At 47.8% G+C, this 26,275-nt stretch overlaps 1 protein-coding gene across 1 annotated transcript in view; it reads left to right on the plus strand.

The window, feature by feature from the left end:
• Positions 1 to 26,275, plus strand: part of SLC39A12 (solute carrier family 39 member 12) — a 310,966-nt gene that overhangs the window by 91,730 nt on the left and 192,961 nt on the right. The gene's annotated exons all lie outside the window — the stretch shown is intronic.

The following is a 26,275-nucleotide window of genomic DNA, read 5'->3' on the forward strand; positions in this document are numbered from 1 at the left end:
TGTTTATTATATCATGAGTGGATAATTCCTATGTACTTTTGGTCTATAGGCACACATGATGCAAAAATTGCAACTGGCACATAATTCAGCTGCAATCGGTCATTGTAAGCATAAAAGGGTGGATTATGTTTCACCAGTATTGGACTCAATGACTTGGCTACCTGTTATATGAATGAGAGGGGAAAATTCTCGTTATTGTAACCTATTGGTTAGTTCCTTCTGCCAAACTTTTAAGACATATCTGTATTTTACCTGAAACCTAAACCTAACCATTTTTAATTGATATGATTTCTCCCAAATAACTTTCAGAAGAAGTTAAACATTCAGATGCACTAGCATACAAAGGGCCGTTTAGAACTGACTTGAATATCCTATGTTAATGCTGAAAGGTCTTCTGGGAGCAGTCTGGCTGATTTCCGTAGCATGGCTAATTCTTGGACAGCTTTCAATAACAAAGAAAGACATATGTGCTTGCTAATGTTATGATTATTTTTCAATGTAGGGGTTGCACTTCTAAAATAACCCCTGCTCACCCCCTTGGTAACTTGGCACGTGCAGTCATGCTTATCCCAGAGACAGCATTTGCACATAACATACAGTAATACAGTGAAAACTCTACAAAAGGACACCACACAAGTTTTTGAAAAATATCCAATATTTTATCTGTGCAAACAAGACCAGAAACTATACAAAATCCACCATAACCTAATTAGAATTATCAATAAGCAAATTAGGCTTAAAATACAGTTCCTTGAAGTCTATAGCTCTGTCCGGGGCAATCATGGCATCGTGAACAACAAATCCAAACAGTTCAGACTAACCGGGTTTTGCAGGCCAGCCACTGTGTCGGGAAGAGCTGCAAAACTGTACCTTTAGAAATGCGGGGCATCGAGGACCTCAGTGGTGAGGTCTGAAGGGTCTGAGTCGGCAGTCGGCGGTTCTGGAGGTTGGTGTAGGAGTCGTTTGGCCCTTGAAGTCACATGCGTTGCAAATCGAACTCCGTGCGAATGAAGTCGGAAGTGCTGGCGTTGGCGGAGGTTGGTGGATGTTGGAGGATGTCGGGGCTGCGGTGCGAAGTGCAGACCTGTGACGTGCGGGCCCTCAGATCGCGGTGCAGGCAGCGGGTTGGTGATGGTCATCCAGCGGTGTTGGTGAGGCCAAGGCTAAAGTGAGAAAAGGAGCAGTGCTCATCATGGGGTTGGCAGGTCACGGTGTAAGAGTGGCGTCGTTGGGGCTGAAGTGCTGTCGTCGGCTGATGGTGCCGGTGTTGGTCGGCCAGGGCTGCGGCGTGGGATGGGTCAGTGTGTCGCATAACCTATGAGTGGTGCCCTCAAACACGATGCAAGCAGTGGTGTGAATGTCGGCATGGAGCTCCATCATTGGGATACCAGTGCGGCGGGGTGAAAAGAGACGGTGAGCAGTACTGTGTCCACAGGGCATGGTACAAGCAGCGGCCCTGTAGCGGCATCGGGCGGCATCATTGTTGTGACCAGGGTTGTGGTGTGAAGTGCAGCGGTGCGCTCTGCAATGCCTTCAGGAAACAGAGCAGGCAGCGGCATTGGCAATAGCATTGGGCTGCTTTTTCTTCTGTTGCAGCAAAAAACATAAGGTTTCCAGTGCTGGTAGCTAATGAACTTGAAATGTTTGCTCTTGCCAAGACTTCTTGAACTGGGGGCTAGCTCTACCTCAAGCCCTTGGAGAAACTCAAAGAAACAAGTTGCAGGAAGTTCAGTCCAGTCCTTTCTCTGCTCAAGGCAGAATCAGTCACTGCAGTCCCCCCCAGCAAAGCAATCAATCAATCAATCAATCATAGCATTTATATAGCGCGCTACTCACCCGGAGGGTCTCTAGGCGCTTGGGGAGGGGGGGGGGGGTCCGCTACTGCTCGAACAGCCAGGTCTTGAGCTGCTTCCTGAAGGCGAGGTGGTCTTGGGTCAGGCGGAGGTGGGTCGGGAGGGAGTTCCACATCTTGGCGGCGAGGTAGGAGAAGGATCTCCCTCTTGTGGTGGCTCTTCGGATGCGGGGGACGGCGGCGAGGGCGAGGTTGGTTGATCGAAGCTGGCGTGTGGGAGTGTAGAAGTTGAGGCGGCTGTTGAGGTATCTTGGGCCTTGGTTGTGTAGGGCTTTGTGTGCGTGGGTGTGGAGTCGGAACGTGATTCTCTTGTTGACCGGGAGCCAGTGCTGGTCTCTCAGGTGCCCGGAGATGTGGCTGTGTCGGGGGATGTCCAGGATGAGTCTTGCTGAGGCGTTCTGGATTCGCTGGAGTCTCTTCTGGAGTCTGGCAGTGGTTCCGGCATAGAGGGAGTTGCCGTAGTCCAGTCGGCTGGTGACGAGGGCCTGGGTGACCGTCTTCCTGGTCTCGGTGGGGATCCACCGGAAGATCTTACGTAGCAAGCGCAGGATGTTGAAGCATGACGAGGAGACGGCGTTGACTTGTCTGGTCATGGAGAGGGAGGAGTCCAGGATGAAGCCTAGGTTGCGTGCGTGGTCTGTTGGTTTGGGTGCGCTGCCCAGGGCGGGGGGCCACCAGGAGTTGTCCCAGGCGGAGGGCGATGATCCCAGGATGAGGACTTCCGTCTTGTCTGAGTTCAGTTTCAGGCGGCTGTTCTTCATCCACTTGGCTACGTCTTTCATCCCCTCATGTAGGCTGGCTCTGGCGGTGGCGGGGTCGTTGGTGAGGGAGAGGATCAGCTGGGTGCCGTCGGCGTAAGAGATGATGTTGAGGTTGTGTTGGCGTGCGATGGCCGCAAGGGGGCTCATGTAGACATTGAAGAGGGTGGGGCTGAGCGAGGAGCCTTGAGGAACGCCGCAGATGACTTTGGTGGCTTCTGATCTGAACGGGGGGAGGCGGACTCTCTGGGTCCTTCCGGCGAGGAAGGAGATGATCCATTCTAGTGACTTCTCTTGGATTCCGACATTGCTGAGGCGCTGCTCTAGGGTGCGGTGGCAGACAGTGTCGAAAGCCGCGGAAAGGTCCAGGAGGATGAGGGCCGCTGTTTCCCCGTTGTCGAGCAGGGCTCGGATGTCATCAGTGGCAGCGATGAGGGCGGTCTCGGTGCTGTGGTTGGCCCGGAAGCCGGACTGCGAGTGGTCCAGGGATCCATTCGTCTCGAGGAAGGCGGCCAGCTGCTTGTTGACGGTCTTCTCGATGACTTTGGCCGGAAGCAGGAGGAGCGAGATGGGGCGGTAGTTTTTGAGTTCGGTGGGGTCCGCTGATGGTTTCTTCAGTAGAGCGCTGAGTTCGGCATGCTTCCAGCTCTCCGGGAAGGTCGCTATGTCGAAGGAGGTGTTGATGATGTCCCGTAGGTGGGGTGCGATGACGGAGTCGGCCTTGTTGAAGACGTGGTGAGGGCAGGGGTTGGTTGGAGATCCGGAGTGGATGGAGTTCATCGTGCGTAGTGTTTCCTCGGTGTTGATCGGGGTCCTGGCGCGGAGGGTGGTGGTGGGGGTGCAGGTGCTGTCGTGGGGTGCGTCAGCTCTGTGCTGAAGCTGTTGTGTATGTCCGCGATCTTGTTGTGGAAGTAGGAGGCGAGGGAGTTGCAGAGGTCTTGTGATGGGGTGATGTCGTTGTTTCCGGCGCTGGGGTTGGAGAGCTCTTTGACGATGTTGAAGAGTTCCTTGCTGTTGTGGGCGTTGTTGTCCAGTCGTTCCTTGAATGCGGTTTTCTTGGAGGTGTGGATCAGTTGGTGGTGTTTTCGAGTGGCAAGCTTGAGGGTGGTCATGTTGTCTGGTGTTGGGTCTCTGCGCCAGGCTCTCTCGAGGGCTCGGCAGTTCCTCTTGGAGCTCAGCAAAGTGGTATTTACCCCTCACAGCTTCTCCAGCTGTTCTTCTTGACAGGTTCCTTGATCCAAAAGAGATACAAAGTTCTTGGGTCTGGGTCCCAATAGTTATACCACATTTTTCTTTGTTCTCTTGAGGCAAAATGATTCTCAGTTCAGTCCAGACCAGTTCTGTCCTCTCTGGTCTGGCTTCTTGGCAGGAGGTGAAGGCAGCATTGTGCACAGGAGACAGGGCCTATTCAGGTGCAAGGAAAACTCTTCCCCTACTCTAAATGCAGCCCAGCTCTATTCAGCTCAGCTCTAAGTCATCCAGGAAAGGCAGGACACACCTCAACCCCCAATGTCTGTCTGCAGTGAATGCACATCCCCAGCCCCTGTCACTCCAAAACCAGCCAGTCAATGCACAACCAAGCAGAGGCACACAGGATGGCTAAGCAAGAAAATGCCTACTTTCTAAAAGTGTCATTTTCAAGCACACAATTTAAAAACCATCTTTACTAAAAGATGCATTATTACATTTTTAGCATAGAGATCCCAAACTCTATTTTGTCCCAAATGGAAAATTATATTTGTAAGATTTTGCAAAGCAACTCCCATGTTAGTCTATAGGACAGATAGCCTTGCAATAATGAAAAACGAATTACACAGTACTTCACTATCAGGACAAGTCAACCAAACCAGGAAATGTCCTACCCTTTCACTCTGCACCCTGCCCAGGAGTACCTTTAGCCTATCCGAGGGATGCCTTACATGTAACAAAAGGGAAGGTTAGGGCCTGGCAAGTGGGGGCCCTTTCCAGGTCAACGTGGTAGTAAAAACTGAGTGCAGACACTGCAGTGGAGGTCTGAGATACCTTTGAAAGGCTGTTTTTTATGGGTGGCATAATAAGTGCAGCAGGCCCATTAGCAGCATTTGATTTACTGGTGCTGGGCACACACAGTGCACTATACTAGGGACTTAGTCGTAAATCAAATAAGCCAGACATGGAAACAATCCATAAACACAATTTACAGTAGGAGCACTTGCACTTTAACACTGAGCAGCAGTGAGAAAGTGCGCAGAGGCACTACACCAGCAAAACGAAGTCCAACATACTATCAGAATAGGAGGCCAGAAAGCAAAAAGACAGGGGGAACACGCTAAAAGATGCCAAGTATAACACATGTCCCTCCCAGCTGAAAGTAGGGAGAACTACCCAACCCCCTGGGAGTTCGATTTTACTAAGGCGGAAGAACCAAGACAGACCATCAGCTTTGGTGTGTTCTGTGGCAGGGAGGTGTTCCACCATAAAGACCATTCCTTGCAGAGAGAGGGACCACCTCAACAGATTTGGGTTCTCACCCCTCATCTGCATTAACCATCTCAGGGGCCTGTGGTCTTAGCTTCTTCAGTGCATAGACCACAGCAAAAGCTTCTCACTCTATGGCACTCCACCTCGGTTCCCTGGGGAGTAGTCTCCTGCTAAGGTAGACTACAGGCTGTTCTAGGCCCTCTGTATTCAGTTGTGAGAGCATCGCTCCCACACCATGCTCTGAAGTGCCAGTCTTCACTATAAATTCCTTGGAGAAGTCGGATGCTTTGAGCATGGGCGTTGTGCACATTGCTGCCTTAAGGGCCTCGAAAGCTGCCTGCCAGGCATCAGCCCAGATCACCTTCCTGGGCTGCTTCCTAAAAGTCAGCTCAGTCAACGGGGCAACAATGGTGCCACAGCCCTTGACAAATCTCCTATAGTAACCAGTGAGACCTAAAAAGGCTCTCACCTCTGTCTGGGTCTTGGGGGGATCCAAGCCAGAATAGTGTCAATCTTAGGCTGTAGGACATCACCTGCCTGCTCCCTACCTCATGCCTTAAGTATACCCCAGAGCCCTGCCTCATCTGGCACTTACTAGCCTTGATCGTGAGGCCTATGCTCTGCAGAGCCTTCAACACTTCCCAAAGTCGGAGCAAGTGATCTTCCCAGCTGTATGAACACTGCAATGTCGTCCAGGTAGGCGGAACTGAAATCCTCCAGTCCAGCCAACACCTGATTGGCCAACCTCTGAATGGTGGAAGGGGCATTTTTCAACCCAAAGGCTAGTGACCGTCTGGGGTTGAGAAAAACGACCTCTCCTTGGCCCCATCAGTTAACACCTTCAGCGCGGTGTGAATTTTCGCGCTGTGCTGAAGGTTCTAATGAGCCAACGGGCTCATGACGGAACGGTTCCGTCATGAGCACACGCCAACCGACGCTCATGACAGAACCGTTCCGTCATGAGCATCGAAGGGGTTAAGGCAATCTGTCAGATGTCAAATCAAATGTGCTGAGAAACTCGGCAGGTCCCAAACCAATCTATGAGCTCATCAGCTCTAGGGATGGCTTTGAGCCCACTGTGATCCATGCAGAACTGAAGTTCAGGAGTAGTACTGGGTGCAGCAGCCTTTGGAACCATGACCACTGGACTGGCCCAAGGACTGTTGGAGGGCTCTATAACCACTAACTTCTTCCTTGATGCTGGCTCTGACCCTGTCAGTCAGTCAGTCTGTAATCCTTGTGTTTCACAGGAGGACTGTCCCCAGTGTCCACATCATGGGTACACCAATGGGTAGCAGCTAGGGTTTGGGAGCACAGGGTGACAAACTGCCCTAACAACTGGCAAGTCACTCGGCTTCTCTGGGGTGAGTGTAGGGGAGAGGTTCACACATTCCACAGACCTATCGTACTCCTTGGTAGTCAGGAAAAGGTTCACTCTCTTCTTCCAACCCCTCATCTGTCACAAAGAGCATGCTTACTTCAGACCTCTCAAAGTGAGGTATAAGGCGGCTCACGTGGAGGAACCTCAAAGGGTTCCTGGGAGTCTGCAAATTCACCATATAGGTGACATCACTTATGCGCTCTACCACCTCAAAAGGCCTAGTCCATTAGTCCTGAAGAGTGCAGGGCTCTACTGGGGCCATGACCCACATTTTCTAGCCAGGCTGAAACTCTACCAGAGTGGCATTCTGGTCGTACCAGCGTTTCATTTCCTCCTGGCTGGCTTCTAGGTTCACCTAAGCGTTTTTCCTGAAGTGCAAAGTTTGGTTCCTGAAGGCTAGCATGTAGCTAAGCACCTCCTGGGGAGTTTTCTGGGAGCTGTTTCCCAGCCTTCCTTCACCAAACTGAGAGGTCCTCTCACAGGGTGACCATACAGCAGCTCACACTTCTGTGGTCCCTCCTTGTAAGCAAAGAGAAGGCATGACCACATAGGTTCAGTTAGACCCTTGATCCTGTTTTTCAAGATTTGGTTGAATCTCTACATCAAACCATTACCTTTGGGTGTACTTGTATGTTGGACCACACTCCTCCCACAGGGATATCCTATAATTTGATATGAAATTGGTACCCCCGTCAGATACCACCTCTCTGGGAAGATCCCCCTAAATGCCCGGCCAACCACTGGCCCCATAATTGTCCTGCGAGAGATAGACTCCGGGTACCGGGTGGCAATGGTCTACCAAGACCAGGATGTACTTGTTGCCCATGGCTGTCTTGGAGTCCAAGGGCCCTACAATGTCCATCCCCAACCTCTCAAAAGGGATGCTAACAACTGGAAAATGTTGGAGAGGAGCCCTACACTTCCTTCCACTCTTACCATTTGCTTGGCAAGTTTGGCAAGACCTACAATGAGCATCAGACTGCCTTTGCATTTGGGACCAAAAGAAGTGGGTGACAATCCTGTGGAAATTCCTCTCCTGCCCCAAATGTCCTGCTAAAGGCACGTTGTGAGCCAGATTCAGAAGGAAGGTCTTGAACCACTTGGGTACCACCAGCACACGGGCTGACCCAGGCTCGGCAACCTTAGGCTCACTGTTTAAAGGACCATTCACCCAGTAGATCCAGTGTGAGCCAGACTGATCACCATTCTTTTTTCTCCCTGCAGAATTCTCCCCTAGTGGGACCCCATTTCCTGCTGCCAATGGGCCAGCTCAGATAAGTTCCTCAGTTCAGCCGCTCTCTCCCCTGTAGGTGCCGGAAGGTCCCCTCAAGGTCAGCCTCCTCCCGGACTGAGGGAATTTCAAGGTTGGGTTTACCAAGTCCATTGCCCTTTCTCTTGGTAGGCTCCAGGTCCTTCTGATTACCCTTATGGGCTGCCATGGACCAAATGGTCACGCAGGCCCACAATGGCAACCCAAGCATCTCCAAGTGAGACCTGAATTCCACATCCTTCCATAAGGAATTCCAGGTCATTGCCTAGAAAACAATCTACAGGCATGGTATGGCTCACAACCACCCTCAAGGGACCTTAGATCCCCACCATTCAAAGGGAACCTGCACCCCCTTACACTGGCACTCGGGGGTGTCCACAGCAACTACTTGGTGGAATGCCCCAGGGACTACTTGCTCCTCAGAAACCAGGTGACACCAGACTGAGGTCACACTGGCTCCAGTATCTCTGAGGGCCTATACCGTTTTCCCATTATTTGTCACCCAGGCCCTGTACTTATGAGTGTTTGCAGGCACCTGGTTTCCTGGGACCATCTCACTGTCCCCTAGTGAGACATTGGTCATCTCTGTTGGATCCCCACTCTCCTCTGGGTACCCCTCCTTCCCAAAAGCCCCACTGGCCAACACTTTGGACTGCCCACCGGTGGGTGGCTCTGCCCTCTTGGGGTACTTGGGATCCCTCTTCAAGTGACCCACCAGCGCACAGGCAAAGCACTTGCAGGGTAACCTGTCTGAAGACTTCCATGAAGAGACCCATGGTTTCTTATGTCCTGGGGGATGGGAATCCTTACCCCGGGTGCTAGTTTGAGGCCTTTTAGAGGGCTCTTTTCCTTTACCCTTGTCCCCCCAGTCTTCTGCTGGAGACCCTTCCCACATTTGGTCGCCCAGCAATCCGCATCCATAGCAAGCTTCCTGGGGTCAGTCAGCTTACTATCAGTCAAGTGCTGACGCAGCTCTGCAAAACATAGACCAAACATGTTATACCACACAATCAAATTGTACAGCCCCTGAAAATCCGTTACATTACTGCCCTTCACCCAACCATCCAGTCAGTGAACTTTGGATAAAATCTACACATTCCAAGCATGTCTGGGAATCAGTTTTCCTACTGGACCTAAACTGATCCTGGGATAGGGGGATTCACTCAGGAACAATAGTAATGGCCCTATAATGCAGGAACTGTTGCAAGTGTCAACCCCCTTTTACGTCAGAAATGATAGGCACACTACTTGTATCCCACAAGTCCTTGAAGTAAATAGACAGGTGCTGGAAGCACCGATAAGAATTACTTCATGTAATGTAGCAGGAATGGCTACATTATTATCTGATGTTGAGTGTGGCAAATTCATTGAAACTTTTGATATATGTCTATTCCAGGAAACATGGTGTCTAACCCTTTCCACTGAATTGGGTACACAACTTATTGCATGGAAGCGGTTAAAACTGTGAAGAGTAGGCCCTCAGGGGGATTGAGTACTGGGTCAAAACTGCACTTCAATGTAGAATTATTACAATATCCAACGACTCCCCAGATAGCCTAGCACTTAGGTTGGTGTTTCCCTCTGATCTAGCTCTAAAAGTCAACTATGTATACAATTGAGTGGTGGCCAAAAAGATGAGACAACTACTATTAACCAATTAGAGCAAATGCTCTTGGAAAATGCGGGGAAGACCTTCACTATGGTTGGAAGAGATCTTAACTCGACCTTCACTATGGTTGGAGGAGATTTTAACTCGACCTTTGAACCAATGGTTGCTGCTCCACATGATTTATTACATGAAATGTATTACCACTGGAGTATACTGCAGATAGACCTCCGAATAGTGAGATGGACACCCAAAGCTGGACAGCTGATGTCATTAACATTAAATTGTGATCTCAGAGCCACAAATGATAGATGTCCATAGGACCGACAGGGCAAAAACACATTCAACTGGACAGGTTATTGTAGCAGGATTGATTACTTTCTGGTTGTTGTCAAGCTCTGGCTTGCTCTTTTGGAAATTGAAGTGAAAGACCGCGTAGTTAACGACCATAATGCCCTTAGTATGACACTATAGGGCCGATTACAATACAGGCCGTAAAAGCTCCGACCTCATCATAATGGGCCTGTCGCTTTACTTTCCGACTGCCTCAATATGTCTGAGACGGTCAGAAATCAAACCTGCTACTCATTCCAGCTGGCTTCTGATGGGCTCAGAGAGCCCGTCCACCAGTTGGAAGGCAGCAAGTAAACTCAAGGGCGCCCTTGAGATTACAATCACGGTTTCCAACATGGTTTCCATGCGGGCCTGTCCGCCATGGAAAGCATGTCAGAAAGGGTGTTTGGGAGCCCCCAGCTGTGCCCCCTTTGGTGCACAGCCTCTGGTTGGAGGCCGAGGGGGCACCTATGGTGGCCCCCTCTTGATCCCTACACCTTGTGGCAGGCACCATGAGCTGCCTGCCAAGGGGTGCAATGATGAACTGCACCTCCCTTTTCTCAATGGGAGCTTGTTTTATGAACGGTTTATGGCCGTAACACGTGCTCCCATTGGGAAAAGTGGAATGTAGCTGAACAGTGTTTGGTAGCAGTATAATATGCTGATCGGGACCGCCGACCAGATGTCGGTCAGTCCCATGACTCGGGGCCTATGTGATAAATCAGTTCCACTCAATTAGGCAAGGGAAACTGAGCGATAGTAGAAATCCTGCCCAGTAAAAAGTTACGATTTATGAGAGGTGAGACGGGGTAGTAAGGACCCTGTAGCTCTTGATATTGTAAAAGGAAGTGTCACTGCAGACTATGAGCATCTGTCCAAACTTTCTCTTGAGTCTAGAAATGAGTAGTTGGCAAGCAGTCATGACAAGCTGCTAGACAAAATAAGGGAAGTATCGGGTAATGACAGAAGGAAAGGGAAGCTTATTCTAAAGCCCGATGCCTGGCTGGTATAATGGTGATTGTAGAGAGGCCAGAGGTGAGCTCCATGCATCTATTACATCCAGATGTCAAGCAGAGGTAGTTAAATCGAGGGCCGACTATCAGAAGGTGCTTACAAACGTAAAGAGGGACTGAGAGAAATCATTATGGATGATCCTTCATGAAGCCCTGGTCAATACGAATAGCAATACATTCTGGAGATCAGCTGCTGTGGCCAATGCTAGAGTTTGAACAAAGAGGTCCTGCACTCAGATAAACAAGTAAGTAATTAGTAAAAGGATGGTAATGTCCATAGTCCAACTCAACAAAAATAAAAGTATATCTTCCCACATGAAGAGCGTTAGTCAATGTTTTTGCTTTAGAAAACGATTCCTTTATTCTTTTAATCCATAGAAAATCTTTTAAAATCACAGCACGCAATTCATAAGACAGCCATCGTGTTTCGTCCCACTTGGGACTTCTTCAGGGCTTGATAGGTAAAACACATATACCATATGTTCTTTGTAGTTAATCCTTGTATAAGCGAGTAAATATTGGCTAGTCAAGTGCATGGGATATGTATCTCCCGGCTGTTAATTGTGATGTTCGGTTCAGATCTTTGAGTTGGTCTATGGACATTAACATCCTTTTACTAATTACTTACTTGTTTATCTGAGTGCAGGCCCTCTTTGTTCAAAGTTGTTCCATGTTGCACTGGTAACGGGGTGGTGAAAGCCGAGCCTGGGTCCCACAGGATCGCAGCTAGGTAGCTGCTATCCTGTGGGACCCAGGCTCGGCTTTCTTCTGCGTAGAGAACACGCTGCTCAAACGCTGCCTGAACTTTGGTGACAGGAGCTGGGGGTGTATTCAAAGACTATTGAATCGACTAAGGTATCACCACCCCGTTACCGGTGCAACATGGAATTTTGTGTCCACCCCTTAATTGATGATTGATTCGTCTCAGATTAAGGTGTATAAGTACACATCGCTGATTGAGGATACATACCTCGTTGGTTCCCCATCCTAGGGGTCATCGATAACCCATGGTTGCCCATCTCTATCTTGTCCTGATGAAGACTCGCATGCCCCAGGTTTAAATGACCGGTTGGCCCTAAGTCGAGCCGAAACGTCGACGCTTTTACTCCTACCTTGGTCCAGTATCTTGACATTACATAGTGCACACTGAGGACATGGATGTCTTTTTAGAATGTTTTGAATGTAATGGTTATTAAAATCTTGTCTGGCCAGGTATACTCAATACGGAATAAAAAAGAATACCGTTATTGATCGAGAAGTAATGTGAATTTGTTATGATTATTACTGTGAATTTCTTTTCCCTTCTTTATTTCACCTAATACACTCTGATCACTCTCTCTTGCACGCTCCTTTTGGGCAACCTTTCCTTTGGTTTTTACTTTTGAAATAATGCAATACTGTATAAAATGAACTTAGAAACAGGAGACAATGAATTAAATACATTGTAACTCTGGCTTTGTTGTAGTGGCTGTTGTGTTTACTATTAATTATATTTGTGAATTGGAGCAGATTCTGATGAAATGCTTTAGAATATTTGATTTAATGAACGAAGATTGATTGGGTCAATTATTTCAATCAATAAGTTTAGGACCATTGTTTATTTATATCGTAGTATACCCAGGTCCATACCTTGTGGGCTACCCCATTTTCTTAATAATTGAAAAGTCTAGCATTAAAGCTGCCCATTGGGGAAGTGTTGCAGTGGACAATAATCAAAACTGTAAAGGTAGATTGTCTGCAGCTTATATTGATTTTAAATCCGCCCTGTTATATGAGAGTACCATTGATGAAATTGTCCCTCCATTAGCTAGGAACTGTATTTACAGTTCAGGTATGGATGCCTACCTGTAAATACTTTCAAAAAGAAGTGCACAAGGAAATGGATACGGTGGGCGAGCCTTGCTCCTGCTGCCAAGGAGGGCTTGAGTTGTTCAAACATGTTGTATTCTTTTGTCCCCTTTATAAATAGTCCAGAGCCAAATGAATTGTCCCTCTTTGCAGGAAATTGGAAACTAGGAAGCACCAGGAGGCATTCAGAATACTGCAGAGAGATACAAGTCGGATTGTAAACTGACCTAGGCTTTCTGACCGAGACTTGGTTAAAGCCTATCTCCACTCCTGTAATTTCGGTAGGACTCCCCGAAGGCTATAAGTTACAAAGGCTAGATAGACAACATAAAATGGGAGGAGGTACAGCCATTGTCTATAGAGATTGGGCGACAGTTACTCTTTTGGAGGAACTAAGTAACAAAATAATTGAAATCCTGGTTTTTCGGTTAGATCTCACCCCTCAGCTGAGCTGAACGGGAGCTTTAGTTTATCGTCCTACAAGCCCCATTGCAAACTTACTAAGCTGGTGGAACTTATAGCGCCACATGTTATATCTACCAAAAACGTTCTCCTACTTGGAGATTTTAATATACACAGTGAGTGCGTGGACAATGCGGAAGCAATGGCTTTCCTCGCCGACCTTGCAGTTCTAGATATAACTAAGATCAATCACGGTCCCACTTCTACAGCTGTCCACACTTTGGATATTATTTTCACAAATTTACCTCGTATTACCTGTGAATCTCCTCGAACAGTCATCTGGTCAGACCACGCTTTCATTGATTTTAAGATCTGGGGACCCAGAGGCCTGGAAAAGACGGGTTCTGACTCTAACTCCTCATTCAGACAGTGGCATAAAGTCCCCCCTGAAGCCTTCTCAGCCGTTTGTCCTGCACCATGGGATGGGGTACACGAAAAGGTAGAGGAGGGGTTAGCTCGCTTTAATGCATTAGCAAAAGCTGCTATTAATCAACTTGCACCTTTGAAAACCTCTATGGGTTAGTCAAGACAGGTTCAAGCAGCTTGGTTTACTACGGAATTACCTATAGAGAAAGGACAATGCAAAAATCTTGAAAGGCGGTGGAGACAGTCCCATGATATTGGTGATAAAGAAAAATATAGGACTCTCCTCGCCCAATACCACAAAAATATTAAAATCGCTTGGAAGACTTTTATTGCTTTGCAGTTAACTCAGGCAGGGAGTGCCCCAAAAGTATTGTACCAGATCCTTAAGACCTTCACAAACCCTAAAGCGTGTGATCTGGAAGAACCCCCTTCCCAAGCCTTATGTGACACTATCGGGGAATACTTTGTGCAGAAAATACAGGCTATGTATGATAAAATCATTACAGCAGGCAATACGAGACTGAATACAACATATGAACACCTCCCAGATATAAAGGGGACATCTTTGATGAGTTTCTCCCCTCTGACTTGTGCAGCGGTGGAAGCCTTATTACATACGGTCAGATCAGGCTCCCCTCTTGAGGTTGTTCCAGCCAAAATATCGGGCGAACCTCTCTAAACAACTGGCTGCCCCTATCAGTTCCCTTCTGAATGCATCACTAAAGAAAGGTCATTTACCTTTAGAATGGAAGGCAGCACACTACGTAAAAACACCAAGGCTTCTATGAAAGATCTATCTAACCTGCGACCTATATCTCTCCTACCGCTCCTGAGCAAAATGTTGGAAAAACATATCAACAAGCATTTATAAGCTTATTTCGAAGTGTCAAATCGCCTGGATGTATCACAATCAGGCTTCAGGCCGAAATATAGTACGGAGACATCCCTAGTGGCAGTAACAGACAATATTAGACTAGCACTAGATAGAGGACAATCCACCCTACTGGTGCTATTAGACCGCTCAGCCGCATTCAACACTGTCAACCATCAAATTTTGCTCAGAAGATTAGAGGAATCCGGGCTAAAAGGAAAGGCATTGCAGTAGATGACCAGCTGCCTCTCTGACCTTCCCAGACAGTTAGCTTGGGTCCCTAAATGTCCAAGTCCAGGAAATTGTCCAATGGAGTTTCGCATTGTTTAAGCCCTACCTTATTCAACATCTACATAGCTCCCTTGGCCAACCTTATGAGGACATATGGATTTGTTCCAGTATCCTATGCGGATGACACCCAGCTTACATTCTCCTTTGATAAACACTCTATTGCAGCCCAGACCACCTTCTCTGCCAGCATGCTAGCAATATCTCAGTGGATGAGTACGAACTATCTCCAACTAAATGCCGGGAAAACAGAGATTATGTTCTTTGGTGAAGCCACCTTGATGTGGACACCAGAATGGTGGCTGAGGGAGTTGGGTGCGCCCCACCTCAAAGGCATCAGTAAAGAATCTCGGGGTGCGCATTGAGCAGAACTTAAGCATGAAGGAGCAGGTGTCTCAAACCGTAAGCTCATGCTTTCATGTATTAAGTCTTCTGAGGTGAGTATTTCTGTTTCTTCCATATGACACACGGAAGACCCTTCTTCAGTCTCTAGTCATAAGTCGATTTGACTACTGCAATGTTTTATTGATATCGGCCAATGAGGCCGCGTTGGATAGCTTGCAGGTGGTGCAAAATACTGAATGCCCCCTATAGATCTCCATCGAACTCGCTACTGCCAAAGCTGCACTGGCTCCCGGTGCGCAAGCGAATACAATTTAAGATTTGCTGCATCGCCCACAAGGCAGTATACAACAACGGGCCAACAATTTGGCGGAGAAGCTTAGTCAATACACTCCCCTTAGAGACCTGCGATCCAGCTCGAAATCACTTCTTAAAGTCCCACGTATTTACAAGGCCAGGACTGGGGGGAAGGCTTTTTCTTACCATGCCCCACGGAACTGGAATTCACTCCGGCTAACACTGAGGCAGAATATTTCCATTTTAGAAAGTCCTTGAAAACATTTCTATTCTAGATGTCTCACTAAGTATTAGTATTTTCCTATTAATCTGCAAGCGAGGAGATACCCCTACGGGGGGGATTCAGGCGCTATATAAGTAAATAAATAAACAAATAAATAAATAAATTGTGGTATACCGAATGGCCAAATTTCTTATGGCAATGTGGATAAGACGTGCAAAATTCTTACTTGGTAGTCTTTAAAAGTCACCTCTGTTTGATTATCAATTTTTTTTGTGCTGGTATTGGGATGTCATGCTGCTAACAAATATGTTTAGTGTTTATAGAAGAAATTCTATTTGTAGGCTTTGCTGTTTTAAGAAGTATTTTATGGTGAATTTCTATGGTCTTTTTGATGAATTTTTCTTTTTTATGATGTCACTGAATCTGACCAACAAATGAAGTTTAAAGTTTTTACTGTTTTATGTATTTTATTTCGTCTAAAGAGCTACAGTATGTTACTTGATGTCTGTAGTGTACTGTTTTGTGTAGTACTTTTTGATCTACAGTGATCGAAATAAAGTTTTCTGACTGACTGATCCCTGTACTTTTCAGGAGTGAAATCCATACCTAATGAGAAGGGCCTCCTTCATGTCAGTTTACGTGAGGTCGTAACCCTTACCCAAATTAAACGAAGTCTCCCTCCCCTATTCTGAGAAATGAGTCCAAGTTCCTGCTCCTCAATTCCTTTCAGGGGCCCCATTCATGTGGATAGATGTCTCATAGCCTTGAAAGCACCTTGCATTTACCCTTTGTATGTACCCTTCTTGTACTCCTTCCCCACATTCTTAGGAATGTGTACTAACCTATCTAAGGGCACTGAGGAATTGCTGCCACCATCTGTGATTGATTTACCCTGTTACTCCATCTCCTTGAGACCATGTAGATGGTACAAATCCATCTTCTGTGATTCCATCTTGAGCCTCTCAATTTCTATTTGATGCCTCCTAGCTTTCCTTCTGTCCTCCAGCTCCTCTGGAGACAAACCACTGCTGCCTGGACTGGAGGGTCCTTGCCCTCCCAGAAACACATACACCCTAGAAATAGGCTCCTCTTTCTCCACACTCAGGTTTCCAGATTGCCCATTGGCATGTCTGGCTGCTACCCAGGCCCTCGGCGCCTTTTGTAGCTCCTGTTTCCTGGTGAGGCCTCTGATTTGGATCTTTAGGTTTTTACAAATAGCCTTCAACTCCTTTGCGTTGTAGGTTTCTAACCTTTCCTCCTCAAAGGCCACTTCTAGGGATGCAACTGATAATGCTGCTGAATCAGGCATGATGCAGTAGGGAGTTTACGTTCAAAAAGATGAGAACACAAAAATAGACCAAACGAAAACAATATGTGGTACATAATGGTCTGCAATATGGTAGAAGGGTACACCAATCACTGTAGGTCAAGTGCAAACGCAAGCCCTATCCTCACCACTGACAACCAATGTTAGAAATGTCAGGATAAGGGGCATACACTTGTAAAATAATCTCTGCTCACCCCCTGGTAGCTTGGCACGAGCAGTGAGGCTTATCTCAGAGGCAGTGTGTAAAGCATTTGCACATAACATACAGTAATACAGTAATACAGTGGAAATGATACAAATGGACACCACACCAGTTTTAGAAAAAAATCCAATATTTTATCTGTGCAAACAAGACCATTCAGTTCTTAGAATCATCAATAAGCAAAATTAGGCTTAAAATACAGTTCCTTAAAGTTGATAGCTCCGTCCGGGGCTATCACACCATCATGAACAACAAATCCCAGCAGTTCAGGGTAAACCAGGCGTCGCAGGCCAGCTACGGTGTCGGTAAGACCTGCAAAACAGACGTTTATAATTGCAGGGCACTGGAGACCTTGCGTTGAGCTCCAAAGGGCTGGTGTCGACAGGCCTCAGTTCCAGTGTTTGGTGCAGGAATCGTTGGAACCTTGAAGTCACACGCGTTGCAGATCAATCTTTATGTGGTTGACGTTGGGAGCGCCAGCATGCGTCGGGTCTGCTGTTCGAAGTGCAGCAGTGCAGCATGCCGTGCCCTCAGGTCACGGTGCAGTCAGCGGCTCAGTGATGGTCATTGGGTGATGTTGGTGAGACCAGGCCTGCGGTGCGAAGCAGAGCAGTGCTCTTCGCAGTGCTGGCAAGTCACGGTGCAAGCAGCATCGTCATCGGGGCTGAATCGCTGTTGTCAGCTAATTAACCAGAGTCAATGGCGCTGGTGTCCGTAGGACGAGGCTGTGGTGTGGGATGGGGTGGTGCATTGTGTAACCTACGAGCGATGCCTTCAAACCATGGTTCCAGAAGTGGCGTGATGTTGGCGTGTTGTCTCGTCGTTGGGGATGCCAGGGTGGTGGTGTGTAATGAGATGGTGCGAAGTGCGGTGCCCACAGGTCGCGGTGAAAGCAGCGGCTCAGTGGTGTCATCGGAGAGACCAGGGTTGTGGTGCAAAGTGCAGCGGTGCCCTCCGCCGCCTTCAGGACACAGAGCCGGCAGCGGCATTGGTGATGGCGTTGGGTTGCTTTTTCTTCGGGTGCCGCACAAAACACACAGTTCCCAGTGCTGGTAGCAGATGAACTTGAATTCTTTGCTGTTCCTGAAACTTCTTAAACAGGGAGCAAGCTCTACCTCAAGCCCTTGGAGAAACTCAAACAAAGAATTTGAAGAAAGTTCAGTCCTTTCCTTTCTCTGGCCAAGACAGGAGCAGCCACTGCAGGCCAACACAGTAAAGCACACAGCAAAGTGGCCGTTCTTCCTCACAGCTTCTCCAGCTCTTCTTCCTGGCAGGTTCCTTGATCCAAAATTGTTCTAAAGCTCTTGGGTCAGGGTCCTAATAGTTATACCACATTTTCCTTTGTTCTCTTGTGGCAAAAATTCTCTTAGTTCAGTCCAAACCAGTTCTGTCCTCTCTGGTCTGGCTTTTTGGCAGGAGGTGGAGACGGCATTGTGCACAGGAGACAGGGCCTATTCACGTACCAGTAAAACTCTTCCCCCTACTTTAAAAGCAGCCCAGCTCTATTCAGCTCAGCTCCGAGTCACCCAGGAAAGGCAGGACACCCCTCAGCCACCCCACCCACAGTGGCTGTCTGCAGTAAATGCACATCCCCAGTCCCAGTCACTCGCAGACCAGACAGTCAATACACAACCCAGCAGAGGCACACAGGATGGCTAAGCAAGAAAAAGCCCACTTTCTAAAAGTGGTATTTTCAAACACACAATTTAAACACCATTTTTACTAAAAGATGTGTTATTGAATTCTGAGTTTAGAGAGCCCAAAGTCTATTTCTTGATCTTGTCTCAATGTAAATTTATATTTGTAAGATGTTAAAAGCAACTCCCATGTTAGCCTATCAGACAGTTAGCTTTGCAATAGTGAAAAACGAATTACACAGTATTTCACTACCAGGACATGTCACAAACACCAGGACATATCCTACCTTTCACATACACTGCACCCTGTGCCGAGAAGTATCTTTGGCCTTCCTGAGTGGTGCCACATATGTAAGAAAAGGGAAGGTTAGGGCCTGGCAAGTGGGAGCACTTCCCAGATTGTCATGGCAGTAACAACTGTGGGCAGACACTGCACTGGCAGGTTTGAGACACCTTTGAAAAGGCTGCTTGTGTGGGTTGTACAATCAGTGCTGCATTTGATATACAGGCCATGGGTGCACACAGTGCACTATACTAGGGACTTAGTAGTAAATCAAGTAAGCCAAACATGGAAACACCAATCCATATACTCAATTTACATTAGGGACACTTGCAATTTAACACTGAACAGCAGTGAGAAAGTGCACAGAGGCACTTAACCAGAAAAATGAAGTCCAACGTACCATCAAGAACAGGAGGCCAGAATGCAAAAAGACAGGGGGACCACACCAAAATAGGCCAGGTCTAACACACACTTACGCAATGACTTGTTCAATTGTCCACATGCATGCACGCATTTCACATTCAATCAGGAAATGCAAATGTTAGTGTGGGCAGCAAAAGCGATGGTGGTTTAAAATTCCCCACTTCCTTGGGACAACATAGCACCAATACCAAAACCAGTCACACCACCCCTGACTCTTTTGAAATAATTAGACAGCTCCCTTTTCATCTCACCAAAGGCAGGCTCTTGATCATGATCCCACTTATTCTTCAATTGTCAATTAAGTTGTTCTGCCTTGGATGCAAAATTCGCAATAATCAATAAGTAAACCTCCCACATTCCTAAGAAACCCTGGAGTTATTCACAGTTTTCAGGAATGGGTACCTGTTCAGAGGCCTGGCTGGGGTGCAATCCCCTTTCCTTAAACTACACACCATAAATATTCTACTTTACACACACCAAATTCACATTTGTCTTTTCTCAGACTCAGGCCAATGCATTTAAGAGCAGGCAGAACAGCATCAAGTCTCTTCACGTGTTCTTCACAGTATTTTCCATAAACCAAAACATCATCTTGAAAAACCAGCACTCCATAGAATCCCAGGAAAGTATCACTCATAATGGATTGAAAAATGGAGGTATACAAGGCAAGTCCAAACAGCATCCTGCAATACCGAAATACACTATTGTTGGTAACAAAAGCAGTAAGATGCTTAGAATTACTTACCAGGACTATCTGGTGATATGGAAAGAACATGACAAGTTTGGAGAAATAGTTTGTTCCAGTCGGAATAACAATCATCACATTTTTTTTATGTAATGGATGCCCATCTACTCAAATGGCCTTAGTGAAGGTTCTGAGATCAATGCATATCCGCAATCAATATTTTTCCATACAATTTATTTATTTATTTATTTACTCATTTGTTAAGCAAACGAATAATCCCCAAGGGGATCTCTCGGTGCCCAGAGAAGTAGGTAGAAGGAGGAGAGGTGACTGTTCCCTCTTCAAAATAGCCAGGTCTTGAGCAGCTTTTTAAATTGTGCAAAATTAGGGCAAGCATGAAGAGATTCGGGGAGCTCATTCCAATGTTTGGGGGCCAGATATGAAAATGCCCGGCCTCCCATTTTTACTTTCCTGATTCTCCTACCACAAAGCAGGCTGCGATTCCTGGATCTAAGTTGTCCCGCAGGTTGGTAGCATGCGAGTTTGTTCATCAGATAGACCTGGCCCAGCCCGTGTAGAGACTTATAGACAATGCAGAGTAGTTTGAAGATGGCGCGCTTCCTAACAGGACGCCAGTGTAAAAGGCACAGGAGAGGAAGAGAAGTACTTTGTGCTGGTTTGTTAAGGGCCAGACGAGCTGCGGTATTCTGCACCACCTGCAGCTTAGATAACAAGTCTTCCCTGATTCCCACCAACAAGGTTTTACCGTAGTCGAGGCGGCTCATAAGAAGCGACTGGATAAGGGTCCTTCTAACGCTCAGTGGAATCCAGGGGAAGATCTTTCTGAGTAACCGCATGGTCCCAAAGCAGGTACCTGCAAGAGTTTTAACCTGCTCTTCCATAGAAAGTTTATTATCAATTTTGACCCCTAAGTTCTTGGCCTAGCCCCTGGGGGCAGGGGCTTCTTCTAGTTCTGTCGGCCACCAATTGGCACTCCACAATTCCTCTGCCTTGCAAAACAACAACATCTCCGTTTTAAAGGAGTTAAGTTGCAAAAAGTTCTTCCTCATCCAGCTGGCTATATTCCTCATACACGCAATAAACTTAACCCTAGTGTCTGCAGTTTTTTTTTCAATTTGTACTATCAACTGCGTATCATCAGCGTAGGAGATGGCTTCAAACCCATAATTTCTGATTATAGAGGCCAGGGGAGCCACGTAAAGATTGAACAGCGTGGGGCTAAGTATAGAGCCCTGTGGGACCACCTTGTCCACTTCAATTGTAGGAGACACAAATGAGTCCAACTGGACACATTGAGTTCTATCTGACAGGTAACTCTGAAACCAGTCAAATGCCGGGCCTCTGACACCGATCTCCCTTAGCCTGTTCAGCAGGATATGGCGAGAGATGGTGTTAAAGGCCGCCGACAGGTCAAGCAGCACCAGCATGACTGGGGAGTCCCTGACCAATGACATCCTAAGCGTGTCCGTAACCTCTAACAGAGCAGACTCGGTGCTATAGGAGGCACGGAAGCCAGACTGGGATGGGTCTAATATTTTATTCTGTTCTAAGTAACTGGAGTGATGTCGATTAATTATTGTCTCCAAGATCTTAGAACAGCACGGGAGGAGAGATATTGGCCTATAGTTCTGGTGGTCCATAGGGTCTGCTGAGGCCTTTTTTAACAACGGCTTAAGACAGGCGTTCTTCCATTTACATGGGAAAGTTGCCATTGCTACCGAGATGTTACATATCTCTGCAAGTGAGTCAGCTATGACTGATGATAGTTCTGACATCACCACAGGTGGTACCGGGTCCAGAACAGACCCTGATTTCACATGGGCTAAGAGAGCGCCTACCTGTTCACTGGTGATGATGGGAAAACATTCTAAGGTCGGGGAGCATGGATTTCCCAGGAGGGGAATTCCCTCATTCTATCTAGGCCCAAAAGAGTGATAAATTATATCAATTTTATTGATAAAGTGAGTCGCTAGGTTATTACATAATTCCTGCGTCGATGGCGGGAGTGGGTTGTTTGCCCTAGGATTAGTAAATTCCTTCAATATGGCAAAAAGCTCGCGAGAGGAGTCCTTAGCTTCTGTAATGCGAGCTCCTAGATAGGTCTCCTAGCTGCGTTACATCCGTTTAGATTCTATGGGCTCCTTTCATCATGTTCAAATTTAAACTTTCTCCATTTCCTCTCTTTTGCCCTACACAGGGCCTTCTCCCTTCCAAGTATGTCAGAGTACCAAGGTACCAGGGCTGTCCTAGTCTGTATTTTAACCAGCTTCAGCGGTGCCACAGAGTCAAGAGCCTCTGTAATGGTGGTCTCAAATGTATCTAAGGCCAGGTCAATGTCAGTACAGTTACTGAGAATGGGGGGATAAAAACCCTACTAAAAACCGGGGCTGTCACCTTTCTTCCAGCCTCTGCAACGTTCTTTGCTCGGTTGCATAGTTCCGTTAGATTTTGAATGGGCCCAAAAGAAACTCAAGATCGCATGATCCGTACAGCCAACCCTCTGTGGGGGTTCAACTGATAGTTCTAAAATGTTCGAGAAGATAGTGTCTAGTACATGGCCTGCCACATGCGTTGGACTATACTATTTTTTATTGCAGATACATAGGAAATTATCTTATTTAGTAGTGGCAGTAGACTGAGGCATCCCCTACCCCAAATTCATTGCAAGAGGGGAGGTATGTTGTAATTTTGGTGCAACTTGTGATGCTGCAGATCTTTTGACAATATTGTTTCTGCCTTGAGCACTAGGACATCATTATTGTTGTGACTTAATGAGTGGAGGGCGTCCTAGTTCTTGTGTTTCCCTCTGTGCTCCTTCTTCTAGTACATAGGAAATTATTGCCAAACAAGCAGTATTCCAGCTATTCTCCGGTTGTAGTGCACAATAAAGTCTGTAAAGCAACACACAGCCATTTAGCCCACAACCAGAGGGTCGGGCGGCAAATATCATTAAAGCGCTGGAAATACAAACTCATAAACAAGTGTGGGCATCTAATGAAAGTTCCGCTCATCTGCTTTTCTTTTTCTTTTTTTTTTCCCCCTCCCTTCCCACCCCCGATAAACAAACCTACAATTTGCATTTTTATCTTTTTAACACCTGAGAACAAGTATAATACAGTCATGTCTTTGTCAAGCAAAAGGCCCCACTGCCCACACCACCACCCCCTCCCGCACATTCCAGCAAAGGTTAGAAGCTTCTTATCAATAGTAAATTGTACATGTAATACTCGCTGGCCGATACCCTCATAGCGCATCGTCTCTCGAGCTCGGGGAGCTCCGCCTAGTGTATACATCTTGGCCATACATAACCGGCAGACCTTATAGTCCTCCATCCAAACCATGGTAGTGCCTCCACTTGCCCCATATTCTTCTGAATTTCTTCGGGCACCCCCTCGCCTTATACGTAACCCTCTCAGCCGCCATGTAGAGATCCATTCCCCTCCTCCATTCTCCTAGTCGAGGGGTACTTGGCGCCCCCCAGTTGCTAGCTATGTCTCTCTTGGCTACTACTAGCGCTAGGGCTAAAAAAATCCGCAGGGGGCGGGTCAAGTCCACGTCATTTGACGTCCCTAGGAGTATGAGCTTCGGGTCCATTGGGATCTCCAATTCCAGTACCTCCCCCAATTCAGCAGTGACCTCCCCACAGTAGGTTTGTATGTGAGGGCACGACCACAGTATATGTAAGAAATCCGCGGGTGTCATCCCACAGCGCAGACAACTAGGGTCAGTCACTCTTCCCATCTTAAAGAGCCTCTGCCTGTCAAAGTATGCCCTGTGTAAGATTTTGAATTGTATCAGGCGGAGTCTTGATTTGATGGCTACCTCTCTAGGGTGCATCAGCACTACCCCCCAGTCTACGTCGTCCATCGCTCCCAACTCTTTCTCCCAGGTGGTGCGGAGTCCAATCAACCTATCTGGCTTATTATTCATGATCGTTTTGTATGTTAGGGAGACAGCCTTTTCAGGGATCTTTTCCTGCAATAAGCGGCCCTCCAGGGGGGCGTATTCAGGAAGCGCTTCCTGCAATGCCCTCTACGCCCGCCAGGCATGCCTGAATTGTATATATTTGAAAAATTGGGAGCGATGCAGTCCAAATTCCGTTTGCAGGGACTGGGATGACTTTAAGGTCCCGCTTTTAACCACATCTCCCAGGGAGGAGATGCCGATATCATCCCATCCACGGAAGCCTTTTAACTTACTGATTTCCTTCAGCCATGTGCAGTCCCAGATCGGGGTCTGTCTTGAGGGCCTATGAGTCCACCCTACAGCTTTCGTGGCCTTCTGCCAGGCCTCCAGTGTGAGTCTGGTAGCCGGTAGCAGTTTGTTTCGTCCCCTCCCCTCGTAGATGTAGTGTATGCAGCTATGTGCGTCCATATTGTGTCTTTCTAGTGAGTAGGTGGGATGCTCAACCGGTGCGTGGACCCAGTCATTGATGGGGGCTAGATGTTCCGCCCAGTACAAGGCCTCTAGATCAGGTAAAGAAATTCCCCCATCATATTGGTGCCTCTGTAGGGTTGCCAATGCCACCCTGGGGTGCTTCCCTACCCATAGGAAGGACCTTCGTTCCGCATGCACCTCTAAGAAAAACCTGCACGGCAACGGGGGATACTCATTTTGGAATGCATAGAGGAATCTCGGCAGGGAGACCATCTTGAACATGGCCGCCTGTCAAAGAAGTGTCAGGGGGAGCAACTGCCATCTGCCTGCGTCCAACTTAAAGTTATTAAGCACACGGAGAATATTGCGCTCGTAGGCTATTGTCCTGTCTGTTGTTATGAATACCCCTAGGTACGTGAAACCTACAGTAGTCGTCTGTAGTCTGTCTGGTAGGTCAGGCCAAACCGCCCGTCCCCTAGGGTCATAAAGCGTTGACTTATGCCAATTAATTCAGTATCCCGATTTGGTCCCATACTGGTCCAGCTCCCGAAAGAGTGCCGGAATAGTAGTCTCTGGCTTTGTCACATAGAGCAGCACATTGTCTGCATAGAGGGACAGTTTCTCCTCCTGCCCTCCTGCCTGACCCAGCCGGAAACCCGACACCTCTGGGTTTTGCCTAATCGCGCATGCCGCGAGCTCAATAGTCAGGGCAAACAGAAGGGGAGACAGGGGGCATCCCTGTCGAGTTCCCCTCTGTATGGGAAAGGCCTTGGACATCGCCCCGTTGACCCTGACTCGCGCAACAGGGCCCGAGTAAAGGAGTCGCACCCTACTTCTGAACTTGGGCCCAAACCCTAGATATTCTAAGACTCCCTCCAAGAAGGGCCAATGTACTGCATCGAACGCCTTCTCAGCGTCCAGGGACAGGAACCAGTGAGGTTCCGTCCTCTCCTCCACTTCACACAACCAATTATGCGTCCTACGCAGATTGTATCTGGTCGCCCTCTCCGAAATGAAACCTGTCTGGTCCATGTGGACCAGTTGTGGTATAACTCGTCGTAGGCGCAGAGCCAAGATCGTGGCATATAACTTAGCCTCCACATTCAGGAGGGAGATGGGGCGATAGGACGCACAGTCATCTGGAGGCTTTCCTGCTTTGTGGATTGGGACAATTGTGGCCTGTCTGAGGTCTAGAGGAAAATAGCCCTCCTTTTCAGCATCCTCAAATAGTCCCAGAAGGTGTTTGTTCAAGAGTTCTGCCGCTTTCTTAAAGAACTCCGCGGGGAAGCCATTGGGTCCCGGGGCCTTACCCTCTCGGAGTTTCGTAAGTGCTATTCTAACCTCTTCTAATGTGATGTCTTCTTCTAGGTCCTCGCGGTCTGCGTCTTCAAGCTTAGGGATCTCAATACTTGTCATATAGGACAGCGCATCCTCCTTGGTCCCTAGGTTGCGTGCTTCATAGAAGGCCCCATAATAGTCAGCAAAGGCATCCGCTATCTCGTCATCGGTGCATGCCCACGCCATCGGGCCCGACCTGACTCTTTCAACCCATCTCTCGTCTTTCTCTTTTCTACTCAGCCACGCCAGGAGCTTTCCAGACTTATCTCCCACATCATAAATTCGATGTAGGGTAGCCAGTGCCTGCGTCTTCGCCTCCCCGGTTACAGCCTGACAGTATTGGGCCTGAGCGTCCACCAGGCATCTCAGGGTCCCTGGGTCTTTAGTCCGGAGATGCTCCGTCTCCAGTTGCACTATTTGCGTTTCCAGCGCCAGGATCTCCACCTGTTCCTTCCTTCTGGCGTCCGCCAGCCGACAGTGTGCCCTATCACGGAGCACCACTTTGAGTGCTTCCCACAGGACCACCCAGGAGTCCACTGTTCCGACATTGTCCGCCAGTTAGAGCAGGCAGACCCTGAAGCAGAGGTCAGACCCGGGACTAGGGTTCAATTC

The sequence above is a fragment of the Lissotriton vulgaris genome, chromosome 10, assembly GCF_964263255.1.
Source record: "Lissotriton vulgaris chromosome 10, aLisVul1.2, whole genome shotgun sequence".
Taxonomy (NCBI): Eukaryota; Metazoa; Chordata; class Amphibia; order Caudata; family Salamandridae; genus Lissotriton; species Lissotriton vulgaris.